This window comes from Ostrinia nubilalis, chromosome 23 (assembly GCF_963855985.1).
Source record: "Ostrinia nubilalis chromosome 23, ilOstNubi1.1, whole genome shotgun sequence".
Classification (NCBI taxonomy): domain Eukaryota; kingdom Metazoa; phylum Arthropoda; class Insecta; order Lepidoptera; family Crambidae; genus Ostrinia; species Ostrinia nubilalis.
The window spans coordinates 2,158,700-2,173,930 of NC_087110.1; the positions used below are offsets into that span (position 1 = coordinate 2,158,700).

A 15,231-nucleotide genomic window follows, 5' to 3' on the forward strand; every position below is an offset into this window, starting at 1 on the left:
CTGATTTTGATGGCATTTCAGTTTTTCCTCACATTTTAAGTTGGTTCAATATAAATAGATACATAAATTCATGAGTTTTAAAAAGAAACTAAAGGTTACGCTTAACATGAACAAGTTATTTGCAGTACAATTGCTAATTTAAAGTTTTTATTGTATAAATTGTTAAAAGAAAAACCACTGACTAAGTATAACTGTTTCAATAACATTGCAAACTGTATTTTAAATATACATACTCGTGCACTGTTACGAGTATGTATTTTTATTGTAAGTGTAGTTAACTTATAATTAATACATGAACGCTTGAGTTAATTAAAAATAGACATAGAACACGCCTGCATTTTGTTATTTATTTCTATTAAAATAAAATCACGGATCGTTAAACGAAGTGAGTAGCTAAACGGTTAACAATATGGCCTATTTTACCCGTTCCTGATATAATTTCAGACATGTAAAGCTATCCATCAGAAGAAGATTACCAGTCACTTAACCGTCAGATATCTCTATCTAAGACCAGTGAAACCTAACTTGACAAACTCTACGAGTACACCTTGCCAAAATAATAATATATACGTGCGTCATCAGACAGATGACTTTTTCACAATGTAAGCTATGTATGTATATCTTCTGATTAATTTGGTCAAACTTGACCTTCACTGGTTTTGTTTATATGGCGGTCAAGCTGTAGATCCTTTCTACACAGGAGTTGCAACGATGGAAATGAAAAATGGGAATAGTCCCGTCAGTGCAAGCTATATGGCGACATTTTTATTAATAAAGTTTTTCGTGGGGTATTATTTCCCTGCACTTTAAAATAATTCCCTGCATTTATCTATAAGTCTTTTTATCTGAGCAAAGTCGTCAATAGATTCAGCTTTCCAACGCAATTAATATGTGAAGTGGGCTGGCAGGACGTCCGCGCCATTGCAAAGGACGAGCGTACGCGCATACGAACTATTAAAATGCTATAGGGTTAATAAGACCTAGCACAAACAAATAGCTTTTATATGTATAGGAAAATCATCACTTTCTGATAAATCAAACCAAAATCGTTTTATTATAGGGTTTTCACTTTATGATGTCATCCCTGATCTGATACAAAAATACCAATTTTTTTTTTATTTCTTTAGTACCATAAGTTACATTACATAGGGTCAGGGCTTTCACAAAGCTTTTGGAATGCAAAAAATGCACCCACCCATTTAACACACTTTTTATAATCTCTCAAAACGCGACTCTATGGATTTTGTATGCCAAAAAAATGATTATGACGTCACGTTTCTAGTATTTATAGGATAACGATACCCACTATCCCACTTGTTCCACCCATGAGTTCAGTGCGCTAGTTTTGATTCTAGTATTTACTTTGCTCATTCGTACATTGTGTTGTATCATAATATGTTAACCTACACCTGTGGTTGGCTACCGTCCATTTTTATGCCAAAAGTGGGTAAAGGAAAACAGGAGGCTCTCTTTACAACCGGTTCTAACACAGTTGGTAAGAGGATAAGGTTTAGCAAACGTTTTGGACCTTAGTTCGTTTAGATAACGTTCAAAATATAACTGCTATAATGTTAACATGACTAGTTAAAAGTTAGTTGCAAACTGTGGTTGGTTAGTGTTGTTTTAAATAGTTATACTTAGTAGAAGACAAATAATAAATTATTGTAGAGACAGTAGCGTTACTGGTGAATGCAGTGAGCAGTGCATTGTTCGATTCCTAGTCGGGTCTCAGTTCAAAAAATATTTGCTATTAGATGCCTCGATACTTTGTAATACTTACTACTTACCTAGCATATACAATGTTTCTTACTTCAAACATATTATTATGATGACACTTGGAGTACCTATGTGTATCAGCTCAAAGTGATAAATTAAAAGTAAAATTGAAAATAATGAAATTACTTGGCTCTCAACGAGGTTTGAACCTGCAAACGCTTGGCACTTGGCATGGCCATGGCGCTGAGAAACCAAACTCAATCGTGCTCAATCTCTCTGTGATCAATTTGAACATCGATATTATAATGACCTTTTTTTTAAGTTTTGATTAATATTTTGAGTCTAGGTTCAGAATACAGGCCTTAGTCATCTGACTCTATACGAGTTACCAACGGATTACATGTGACGTGTATTGTAATATTTATTACCATTTGATCCTCTAAAAGTACACATTTCGATTTCTCGTCACGAATGCACGAGGATAAGAGATCGTATGACGTATCCAATAAGAATTTATTTGTCACCCACTTTTATATGAACCTGCAATTATTTACACGTATTTGAACTTTAACACCATAGATTTAGGGTCCAAAATTCAGTTAGACTGCTAAGTTTGTGCACCATTATTCTGTTACAATGTTATTCGTTTTCGATTCTTATTGTCCACTGAATTTGGATTTTATTGCAAAGATGTAGAATCGATTTTGGAGTAACGTTTAGGTTTAATAATAAAACTTTTGTTACTTTTGCTTTCGGATTGAACGGAAACCGTAAAAATATCTGTAAAAGAATTCCTAAGAAGAAAGATTGGAATTCATATGAAAATACATGTTTATGTAGAATACTTTGCAGTCACATGTTCGAGGAAAAATGCATTAAAACTCCACTGACACGAATGAATGAAAATTAAATAATTTGCTTCTTCATTCATCATTCGGTCTGCAAGTGAATGGAACTGCCACAATACATTTGTTTGCCTCCTGTCCCATAAAAAAACAACCTATTTATTATAATACCTAAATATCAACAAAAGATATCGGACATATCTCTATACCATTATATTGCTGAATCCTTCTTACACCATAAACTGACAAAAATAAAAAAAACTTATTTTTTTATTGGTAAGTAATTTCGCCGAACCACATTTTGAAAAATATTTATTACAACGCATCAATAACTTTAAACTTAAAATGTATTTTAAATCTATGCAATTAAATAGGGCAGAAGAAATACACATCATTCTTAAGTCATTAGGCACTATTTGTCACTTACGCCTTTTTACCTACACTTGACATCATATGATAAATATCCTAAATACCACCCCGTCGTTACATTAGACAAGTCCACTTAATCATCATCAAAAGACCATCAGGTGCATATTCCTTTGCGTGCAACAAAAAGAAAAGGTTCTCTTGACTAATATGCATTAAACGCCGTAAAAGGTTGTAAGTGTAAAAAACCTTTTCTAGAGCATTCCAAAGGCTGAATCATGTGTCGTTGACGTAGAGTCGTATATGGCTGTTATAATGTAAGTGTAGTTAGAAGGTTGAGTTACAACAAAGTGCTTTTACGCCCATATTCAAAAACGATGCTTGCTTGTGAAGTAGCAAATCAAACGCACAGCGTTGAATAGAGCTCTGCGATTGGATCATATGTCACCCTGTGCGTTCATGCGCACTGTGAGACCTCATAGTAATGTTTGTAAATACGGGCGTTAGTCTTCCAAAAACTTTTTGCATTTCATCAGTACTCGTACAAATTAATAACTTAAATAATAATTTTGGTTTAAAAAAGTAAGCATTTAAGGAACGGCTACCAAATTTATTAGTCTCATAGTTTCTTTTTTAATAATTATATTTTATGAAAACGAGATATTAACAATTTTAATGAAAAATTGTAAGCATCAATTTTATAAAATTCTGAATTAAATAAATACAGCACTCTACAAAACAGAATTGTCTTTATAAACATAAAATCATAGATAAACTACTGAATGTGGTTTATGTATTGTTGTATGGACATAAGTTAAAGGTGCATTAAATTCACTTCAGTGACAATGGGTAAAATACGTCATACGGTAATTTCATACCCTTTTGTAGTAAGTGTAATTTTCTTGAATGCATAAAATCCCGGATACCTGCGCATGAGTGGACCACCAGGTGAGACTTCCTACTTTGAATAAAACAAAATCGAAAAATATTTTAGCACATTACTCGTAGTAGCTTTTATTTTTATTTTAATACTACTAAGGCACTTTTATTAAATGGCATTCATAGTAAAAGATTAGGTTTTTTTTACTTAATTTTTTTAACTATATGTAATCATCATGAAAACTTAGCAATAAATTAGATCAATCATAAAAATAATCAGCGCAAAAAAGCAAAAAAGCTACGCTCAGACGAGCACGTCAAGCCTATAATATTGATAATCCAGTTACAGCAAAAACATTATACTCGTACAGTGTTTTATAAAATACTAGCGACCCGCCCCGGCTTTGCACATATAAACCTGCCTCTTGAATCGCTCTATCTATTAAAAAACGCATCAAAATCAAAATCCGTTGCATAGTTTTAAATATTTAAGCATACCTACATATGGACAGACAGCGAAAAGCGACTTTGTTTTATACTATGTAGTGTTTACATTTTCAGCCTCTATTTCAAATGGTTGCAATATTTTAATTTATGGGACCTTTCTTAACCTGCTATTTTATGATGCTCAATGATTTTACCTGGGGGTTAATTTTCCAACATCCTAAGGTCACAGTATGTCTGCTCATCAAGTACTCATTACTCATGCGGTAGGTAATTAATTGAAGATCCCAAGCCTAGGCATTACTGTACAGTCGGCCTGAAATATGTGCAGTGTGTAAGACCCTGACGTTCGTTGCAGATTTATAAGCCACGCTAATGTTTATGTTTTCAGGAAGAATTTGATTGGTCGGAAAATGAAGAAGGTATATTTGATTTATTGCATGAGAAAATATATGGTTATAAAATATGGAAATTTTTTCACTGCCAGATTTTTTTGATTGATCTAAAATTGTAAAGAATACTCATCTTAACATTTTTAGTAACCAAAATAATAGCTGTCGGCTGCCGATTTATGTCAATCAAAACGTTATGATGCTTTGTTAAATTCTGATTTCTGTTGTAACAAAATTCAATCGTAATATTTGTTGAAACTTTATAAAAACAAGTCAGGGTATTTCTTATCAAAAAATAAGGTATGATTTTTCAACTTCAAATACAAAGTTTTATCTACATAACTAGCTGCCCAGCGTACTTCGTACCACCTATGTTCATCAAAAATAATAGTAGATTCTAATAGTGAAAGAATTTTTCAAATCAGTCCATTAGTTTCGGAGCCTATTCAATACAAACAAACAAGCAATCAAATCTTTCTTCTTTGTAAATTAACTAGCTTTCCACCCGCGGCTTCGCACGCGTGAAATTTCGTTTGTCACAGATCGTCATAAATTATAGCCTATATGTTATTCTGGATTATGAACAATAATACTGTAAAGTTTCATCAAAATCCGTTCAGTGGTTTTTGAGCCTATTTATTACAAACATACAAAAATAGGTACAAATCTTTCCTCTTTATAATATTAGTATAGATGTAGATAAACTTATTTTTCAATCAGATGTTATCTGAAAATCGATCTTCAAAAGATAATATGATTTATCATACAAAATCTATCTTCCCTACCCTAATGTCAATTGCCAATTCCCCGGTGTAATGTATGAGATTTGTATGTTAAATTGCAAGTGACCAGGACATAAAGTATGGCTCCGACATGTGCCATTAGGAAGTTCAGTGTATAAACGGTTAACGTATTGGGTGATCATATGGGATATACAGGGTGTGCTCTTAATTTTGAGGAAGCCTTTGTTTAGTAGTGAATGATAATTCTAATGAGTATAAGGTATAACTCAATCCAAACCTTTAAAACGTTTTTGATTCATAATATTCACTTAGAATTCTGATGTTAAAATTTTTGCTAGCTCTTAAAAAAATCTAGCCAATAAATATTAAGTCTATCGTCATCTCATCATGAGTAGGTATAATAATTTACTTTCTGAATGGAACCTCTATTAAGTTACTAAAATTCAGATTTTTTCCATCATTAAGAAGTTATTTTTAGAAAAGCAAAGTTTTCAAACATATTCAGTCGATATCTATTATTTATTTTTTATCGCATTTTTTTACCATCAACTACATTTATTTCTGCCACCAGTTACACATACTTTTTTATCCTTTTTACGCAATCCAGCCTAATAAATAGACAGCCTGTATAGTAAGCAAACGTAGATAATCCCCGCGCGTAAGTTACGAACATTACGTTAAGGCGGCGCATGCGCCGGAATGCCAAGCGCGCTTGCGGCGGCTCTAGGGCTGCCAACAAGGCGTTGCTAGGTTACCAAAGGCCCTGTTGCGAAAAATTGGGGCCCTAACTAAACTGTATAGGTTCATCATCATCATCATCATCATCATCATTTTAGCCATAGGACGTCCACTGCTGAACATAGGTCTCCCCTAATGCTTTCCATGTTGATCGATTGGTAGCGGCCTGCGTCCAGCGCTTCCCTGCTACCTTTACGATGTCGTCGGTCCACCTTGTAGGTGCGTCTCACGCTGCGTTTTCCGGTACGCGTCCTCCAATCCAGAACCTTGCTGCCCCATCGGCCGTCAGCCAGCATTATATTCAGCATAGGGATTGCAATTGCTGGATCCAGCATACAGCAATCCAGCTGGATCCAGCGCCTTTTTAAAGATGCTGGATCCAGCATACAGTGCTGGATCCAGCGATGCGGATCCGCAAACGTATAATTTTCTATCGTTTAGTTTCGAATTGCCGCCATTTTCAAAACGGCGCGGTGACGTTGCCGTTCTGTTGTTTTGTGCGTTGAACGGCGCCTCCGAAGTTACTGGTACGTTACGTTAGTGTGATTGAAAAATCCAAAAAAAGTATGAAGAAGCAGTAAAAAAAACTGTCTATTTTCCTTTGCCAAAAAAGAATGCGATGCGGCAAGAGATGAAAACTTTGTTAAAACGAGTTAAACCGACCTGTGTGGAGGCCGAATGGGCATTCTCAGTTCATATGCAGTTCTGTGCGGTTGGGAGCGTAGAGTGAGACTATAGATAAAATTTGTTTCCTAAGGTCTTACTTCCAGAGGAATAAAAAAAAAACATGGTCAGTCTCTTGTCGTCAGATTTTAAATTGCCTCATTATCGCAGAAGATTATTTCGGATTCTTAACTTCTATTGATACAAAAAATTCATTGCAGATTAAATTACGGTCCTTTTCGTAGTTAATTTTATAAGAATTTGTAACACTGTTTGTCCTACTGATTAGCCGTATTTCGTAGATTATCGTAAGAAGTACAATAAATATAAAAATGAATCGCAAAATGTGTTGGTAAGCGCAGACCGCAACAACGCCTGGACCATTTTTTTTAAATGTTCGTTGAAGTCCAAGGATGGTTTTTACGGCTAAAAAAATTCGAACAATGTCTGGGAAAACCCTAAAAACAGCCCTTTTTTCACGCGGGCGAAGCCGTGGGCGGAAAACTAGTTACTTAATAAAAAAAAGTCTTAAAAATGTCGTCTTTTTATTTACGTTCCACATTTTGCTGGATCCGCGCTGGATCCAGCTGGATTCAGGTCAATCCAGCAAGAATCCAGCTGGATTGAAAACGCCGCTGGATTGCAATCCCTAATTCAGCAGTATCACAAAGTAGGCAACCCTAACACCCAGTGACTGATGAATCCGTCCGTTACCACTTGATTGATTGGCCGGCCGAACAAAACGTCGTTTGAGGTCAGTATAGGTTACTGCCATTTTTATAGCCAGTCAGGTTCAAAGCACTATGTTATGTGATGTTATGCCCGTGACGAGTTCGAGGAAACTGCTGTGCGTTTGGCGAAATAACGTTGATGAAGTACGATTTGTCGGGAAGTTACTTTTTATTTTTGGGTTGGTTTGCTGTGCTACTAGCACACACTTTGTTTGTGTTGTAAATATCTTTAGGAGTCAATTAACACTTTGTAAATTGACTCCTAAAGATATTTACAAGGTTACATTTATTTATTACATTTTCTGAATACACTTATGGGACTGCGAGTCGAAGAGACGTCAAGCTAGTCATCTCAGCACCTATCTACATAATCAATCAAACTAACATTGACTCAAGTTATTACAGCAAATCATCTTTCATTGGTTACGCAGTTTTTACCTGGAAAATTCTGAAAGACAACCAGATCAAATTTTTGACCCTTTCTTTTAATCTTTTACGCATTTTTGACATCACCGAGATATGATCGAGTTTCATCCGGCACTTCTTCTCAGCACGAACTGATATGTTGTCCTGAAGTGATGGTGGAGCCAGATATTTTTGGGACGTGTATAAATGCCCTGCAAAGGACTTTCATACTAATAAAGATTTTAATTTGACCTCTGTCAAGTAGATAGGCAATATCATTTACTGTGTCAAAAAAAATCCGAAAGCAATTTGCTTGCTTTTACCACTTCAGACCACCCACGTCGTTCTTAAAATCGCTGATAGCCCAATAAGCGCGTTCCCTTTACCGTCCTTCCACCAGTCAATAAACCACTCGAGTCACACTCACGCCATTTTAACGCGTATCCCCAATCAAAATGGCCGCCACGTCGACAAAATGGCGCCGAACGCGTCCTCGCATATTAATGTGTAGGATTGTTCATAGCTCGAGTCTTGCATTTTAATGAGGTGATAGCACATTTCTTCGGAACGAAAGATTTTTCCCATGATGTCATAGGAAGCGCTTATGGCCGCATTATTAATATTGATGTATGATTTTACTGTGCGGTAGCTTTGGTGGATCGGAAGTAGGAGTTACGACTTTATTATTAACTTTTATTACTTGATGGATTAAGTGTTTATTGACTACTGTATATTGTCTACTTTCACGTTTATTACTTATCTAAAAGCGAGACTTTGACTAAATGTTTGACGGCGGACACACCTATCGATTCACCCTGACTTTTTGAAAGGATTTAGCAAATTAACTCATCAGCAAAATTCAGGGTCAAGTCAATCAGTCAAAGTTGAAATGATCCAATGAACCAGTAGGTATTCCATAATATTTTTATTTGAACTAAAACCTTTAGATTTGTACATCATTTAGCTCCCACTAATGTAGAGCTCCCACTCGGCGGTCCGACGATCTAATGAAGGTCGCGGGAAGCGGGCAGTGCAGGATCGGTCGTTGTAGAAATCCTTGGGGGAGGCCTTTGTCCAGCAGTGGACGTCCTTTGGTTGCTATATTAAACGAATATAAACTTCTGTGCGTTTCTTAGCAAGACTGCATAAGAAGATTAACTATTATTGTAATTTATAAGCCCATTCAAGCGCGGGCGCAGCGCGACGCCTCACAAAAGAAGTGTTAGCGTCAACGTAAATAAATGCTGTATTCTAGGAAACTTTGTATTTAGAGACGTTTCTCAAAGCTACTGATGAGAATGGACCGTTATTAAATCAAGGTTTTAATATACGAGTGTTTAAATTGTTTGTTAAATGTTTGTAGAGGATAATCTTGGAAAATATTGTTCCGACTCAAAGAATAATATAAACCTAAAGTACAAAGCTATTTTTCAATATCTACCTTTTTATACAGAAGTTGGAAGAAGAGGGATCAAAAACTCTTTTTCAAGCAAAAGCCTCCCGTCTGGCCAGCGTGGGGAGTGTAGACCAAATCCTCCATTTACCTTTGGAAAATTAGAGAGAGTCTTGCTTCTGTAGTGGAGACTAAATGAACCGATGATAAAATAAAATTATTTACATAACGAGTATAATAAATGAGTTTTCTTATGCTAAACATGAGATTCCCCATCATTTTTTCCACCCTGTCATCATCATCAACAGCCGTTTACAGTCCACTGCTGGACTATGAGCCTCCTCCACTGTAGTGGAGGGTTTTGCCATAATCTCCACGCTTGGCAGGCGGGTTGGAGATCGCAGTTTAAAAGATTGATGTTTTTCAGAGAGCGCTGCTGCCCATTCTCTGTTTGATGTGTAGTCCCTAAGTCGCCTCCTACGACACCCGCGGGAAGAGTAGGTGTGCCGCAAGCAAGAATACATTTGTCACCAACCCCTACTCTTCCACCCTGTATTACACTCCAATTAGGTATTTATCCACACTTACACCAAAATTTATTAAAAAAATTTAAGCAATTGCAGTAATCATAAACGTATAAAACAGTCGTAAATATTTATAATACTAGTATGATTTAAATCGATCTGTCTGTCTGCAAACCAGATAGTTAGCTGTGAGTCACCCATAGTGCTTAAGCACTTAACTACTCATTTTACATTAATAATTTCGCTCAACCTATGCTTTCCCCCCACAATTGTCCTTGCAAAAGTCTTTACGTAACTTGAAAGACAATTTCAACTTTAAATCCTGTACATTAGAGCTTAATTCAAGCTTTTTTACTTCAAGATCTATAAATTCAAGCAACAATGAATTTTGAATTTTATGCACTAAGATATAAGGTGGATTTTCATATGGTGTGAAAAAGATAATATAGGGTGTCTGCCGAAGCGAATCGTCATTTTATAATACGAAATGAACATATGAGTGATTGAAATAATGCAGCCCAGGTCGATACACTCGTGTATGCCGTCATTTTTACACTTTACGCGACTTCATGCATGGTGTAGCATGGTTTTAAATAAGATATTGTTACTGCGGTCTGTGGAATTTTGCACTTATTTTCTTTATTAATATGTTGGTGAAAATTGTATAAAATATACATTTTGTGTTACTTTTTGGTACTGAAAATTCGATAAATGTAAGACTCTATGAAATAACAATAACTCTATGAAGTAACTGTAACTTTAACCGGTGTTTTTAGTATAAAGTATGACAGATTTTTGACGTTTGTTATAGTTAAATTACTTAAATATATGATGGCAACCCAGCCTAAGTTAAACATAAATTTAATTGAAGAATTTGTAAGTGATTTATTTTCTAATAAAAGATTTTTGTTCACAGATTCCTCACATGCTACGAAGTAATTAAAAGGTATGTAGCTATCTTAATTACTTAATACATTTATTGTTTAAAATCGCAGTGATTCTGGGTTTGAATTCCAGATATGAAATGAAATGACTTTGGCCATCACTAAAATTGTATTTTGTCACCCACCAGAATCAAACCCGCAATTACCTGCTTTTGCAGTGCGGTATACAAACCACCAATCACCAACTATAAAACTGCAAAGGATTCAATATTCTCAATATTGTCCTCACGAACCAGTCCAATTTAGCAGTTTTTAACTGTACTCATACGTTTTTGCTCGAAACCAGACGATTCAGGATGGCAGCTGGTTTTGCCCGTATCGCGCCTATTTAGGCGTCGGCTGGTTTACCGCTAAGCGGGCGATCGCCACAGACTTGCGATTTGTCGGGCGTGAAAGAGTCCCCTAGATAAGTGGCAAAACGCGACAGTTGTAATTTCGAAATCCTTCCGTTCCGGGTTTTTTCCTCCCCTTAGACAATAAGGGGAGCAGATTAATTATATAGTTTTGACATCCTCCGTTCGATCTCCTGACCCTGGGTTACCTGAAAAAGACAGTTTCCTAGCGATAAGACCGCCTGAATTGTGCCATTTTGATTTGGTATTTCTTTTGTGTTTGTTTTGTGTGTACAATAAAGAATACTCTATCTTTCGTTGTACATATTATGTTATCATCTAGGTAGTTAGTGCTTATTAGGCGATAGTAATATTTTTTGTCGCCACAGTCTTGCGATTTGTCACAGGACACGTAACAATAATAATGTAATAATTATGAACTCCCGTAATTACATGGATATTCACAGATTTTTTCGTCTTAGAATTTTAAGAAATTTAACGTCTTTTAACTTAATTTTTCCTGCCTTAGGCAATCGAACCAAGGCATTTAACACAATAAGAACGTATTTATCGAAAAACTAGGCTACATGTGCATTTATCATTACATTACAAAACAAATTCTGAACCACGTTTATACGAAATAAATTTTGAACCACGCAATAGTTAAAAATGGTGCGTAATCAATCAAGAAGCTTATTAGCAAAACAAACTTCTTAATGAAAGCACATAATTGGTTGCCTGGAAGAAATCGCCTTTGGCTGTAAGATCGAAGTATTTGTGCAACTTTTACATTATATTTTAAAATGGCAAAGCTTATTTCATAAATTATACTCGTATGCACTAACAAAGCAAATACATATGATATGAATTCTATTGATAATATATTTTACTCGTACTGCATTAAAACACATTGTTTACATTGTCATGTTTAGATTTACCTTCCAGAACAAATAAGTATATTAAAATATCAAAATAATCTTTTTACAATATTTATTACCTATTACTGAACCAGTTTCTAAAAAGACAGCACAATAATTAATTACTTTATAATGATTCAGTTTCCAATTATATTACTCAGGCACAATATTTTTCTCGGAGATAATGAGAAGATAAGTAGTAGTAATTAGTAGTAAAACAAAACTTCAAGCTTGAAAATATCCTTTCTCAGGATCAAAATCTATTCTATTATACATGGTGTCCAGAATGGGTGCATCAAACTGATAGGGGAGGTAATGTGCTCTAAACTCGAAATCTAGTCATTATTTTCAAAAGTTTGTTTACAGATAAACGAAGCGATTATGTAAAATTAATATTAGTAAGAAAAAAGTACAAATAAACTCCAAACGCAGCAATTATAGCCAGATACTTAGGCAAAGCTGATTTATTTTCACTTTAAAAAAAAATTGTGACCTTATGCGCTTTATTTTTTTTTCATATTTTTTAGGGTTAGTACATTAGTAGAGCTAGCTCCCTATCAGTTTGATTCACGCATTCTGGGACACCCTGTATAAGCTTTTGAAGTCAGCTTTGACTATGTATTACGAACTAACGACATTTTAGCCCGTATTCCGTACACAAACGAAGCTTCGTTTCATCACAAGCAAGCAAGCATGCTTAAATGAAGCAGCATATCAAACGCACAGCTATGGCATAGCGTTGATTAGAGCTCTGTAATTGGTTCATTTTTTTTTTTTCAATTTCAAAATATCTTTATATCATAAAATAATATTACATCAATACAGTTCTAGTGTAGGTACATTTTAATCCTAGGCTGTTTTAAAAATAAATTTTAACTGTTTTTAAGCTAATTCGCTTGTTAAAAACTTATTTGATTAGTGTGTGATCATGTGCGTCCACGCGCTCTGTGAGACCTCATAGTAATGTTTGTGAATACGGACGTTAATTTATAATCACTCTATCATCATAATAACAAAATACATAGTGGATAATCATTTAAATAGGCTGCATAAAATTATATTATTTCTTTAAAATACACTCTAGTAAGATAAATAAATTAAGATAATGACTGAAGAAAATATTCACTTGTCATACTTAAGAAATCACCTATAACTTCTGAGTATTCTTTACAACGATCAGCTGATTGCACAGGTATCTAAAATAGGCAATAAAAATGGCGTCAGTCGTTATTTTTAATCTGTGATTAATAGCTTAATACTTTTCTTTTTGCCTTAGGATCTTGATTAAGTTACTGCCTGTATAAAACTATTTATAGGGTAGTAATAAAGGGAACACATTGATAGATTAGTGTTTTAAGTGCATTCCAAGGGACCTACGTTCGAGTCTGGTCCAATAAAATTTTAATGTTCCTAATCAATTTTATTGGGGGTCGGCCATTTTGCGTCAATTTTCTGAAACACATTTTCTAGCATGTTTTTGTTTTGCTTTTACAATCGTAAGAAACACCTAAATTCTTCACAGAGCGAAGAAGGGACGCATTTTTGGTTATAATAGAATAATAATAAATGTATTAACTTGCGGAATCACCTTCGCACAAATAATTAAATTCTTCTTCTTCTTTTTCCCAGCCTTTTTTCCCATAATTTGGGGTCGGCTCTCCTTGTTCTGACAAATAAATTCTATTAATAATAATTATACAGCTATCCAGTTCCAAACTATCTAACGGATATAAACATACTTAAATATTTTTTTTGTAAATATGTACTCGTACATGCTATAGATAGAAAACACCCAGACCATTGATACAAACAAATTGTGTTCATGCACACAATAAATGTTTGTAGTGTGCGGGAATCGAACCCGCGACTTGGCATACAGAATCTACAACCACAGATTTACTATTAAGTTACTAAAACGTCATTTTTATTTTACAACCTGTCACGGCGCCGAGTGTTTTTAATTCGCCACTGTCACTAGCGGCCTTCGCGTCTTACTTTTTAAAAACAATAACTTTCACTCTCTGGAAAGCAGTGTTTTCTCAATATTTAGCCGGCTGACTAGTCAAATAAGGCGGGCCGTGTGAAAAATGCAAATTTCACCGCCATTTTACGGTCAAAATATTTTTTATATACGCGTTAAAATGTTATGCTAGGTCAGAAATAAATTCAACTTCTAGTTAAATAAACAATTATTTCATAACTAAAATTATATGTTCAATTTACGAGTTTTAAAAACTTAGGTTTTTAATTGAAATTATTTAAAAAATGTTAAAAAATTTTGAGCAGTCACCTGCGCTGCGTGGATTTAAAATATTTTTTATGTTTAGACAATTATAGCATAATATTATGACAATGTGATAATAGCCTATTCTGATATTCTGATTCTGATGTATGTATGTATGTATGTAAATTACGAGTATAAAGGCTGTAAAGTACCTATCATCCAAATTAATCTGTAGTTTTTGCATAAAAGAGTAACAAACATCCATCCATTCACACGAACTTTCACATTAAATTTTAAAAATTAGTAGGTTTGAAATGAACCCTAATCCAAATCTGTCCTCCAACTGTCAGATTTCAATCTGTTTTCGATCAAATATCCACAATTTTCGATGTAAACAATATGAAAATGTAAAAACATCGAAAACCGGCCTTAGATACCTCATCCACCCGTACTACATTAAAAGCAGTCGTATTAATGACTCAGCGGCAGTTCGCTAGGTGGCGCTGGACGGCTTTAGATCGCGCTAACATTTGATTTTTTCCAATTCTTTTTTTTTTTTTTTTTATGTGATAGGAGGCAAACGAGCAAACGGATCACCTGATGGTAAGTGATTACCGTCGCCCATAGACACCCGCAGACCCAGGGGCGTTACAGGTGCGTTGCCGGCCTTTAAGGTAAAGATACGCTCTCCTCTTGAAAGCTTGCAGGTCGTATCCGTCCGGAAACACCGCAGACGACAGTCCATTCCACAGTTTGGTTGTACGGGGCAGAAAGTTTCTAGAGAAACGTACTGTTGTGGACTGCCAACCATCTAAGTGATGGGGGTGGAAGTGCTGTCGGGTAGATCGGTGGCGAAAAGTGGCGGCAGGAATAAGTCCGGATAATTCTTCGGAGCACTCCCCGTGATACATGCGATAGAATATGCACAGTGAGGATACATCTCTACGCAGCGCCAAGGGGTCAAGCCGATCCGAA

General features: G+C 35.2%; 1 protein-coding gene across 1 annotated transcript in view; it reads left to right on the forward strand.

Moving 5' to 3' along the window:
• LOC135083298 (uncharacterized) overlaps nt 1-15,231 on the forward strand; it is a 187,957-nt gene that overhangs the window by 108,325 nt on the left and 64,401 nt on the right. Inside the window, exon 3 of the mRNA XM_063978039.1 lies at nt 10,756-10,785. The gene's annotated coding sequence lies outside the window, so the exon portion shown is untranslated. The remainder of the gene's footprint in view (nt 1-10,755; nt 10,786-15,231) is intronic.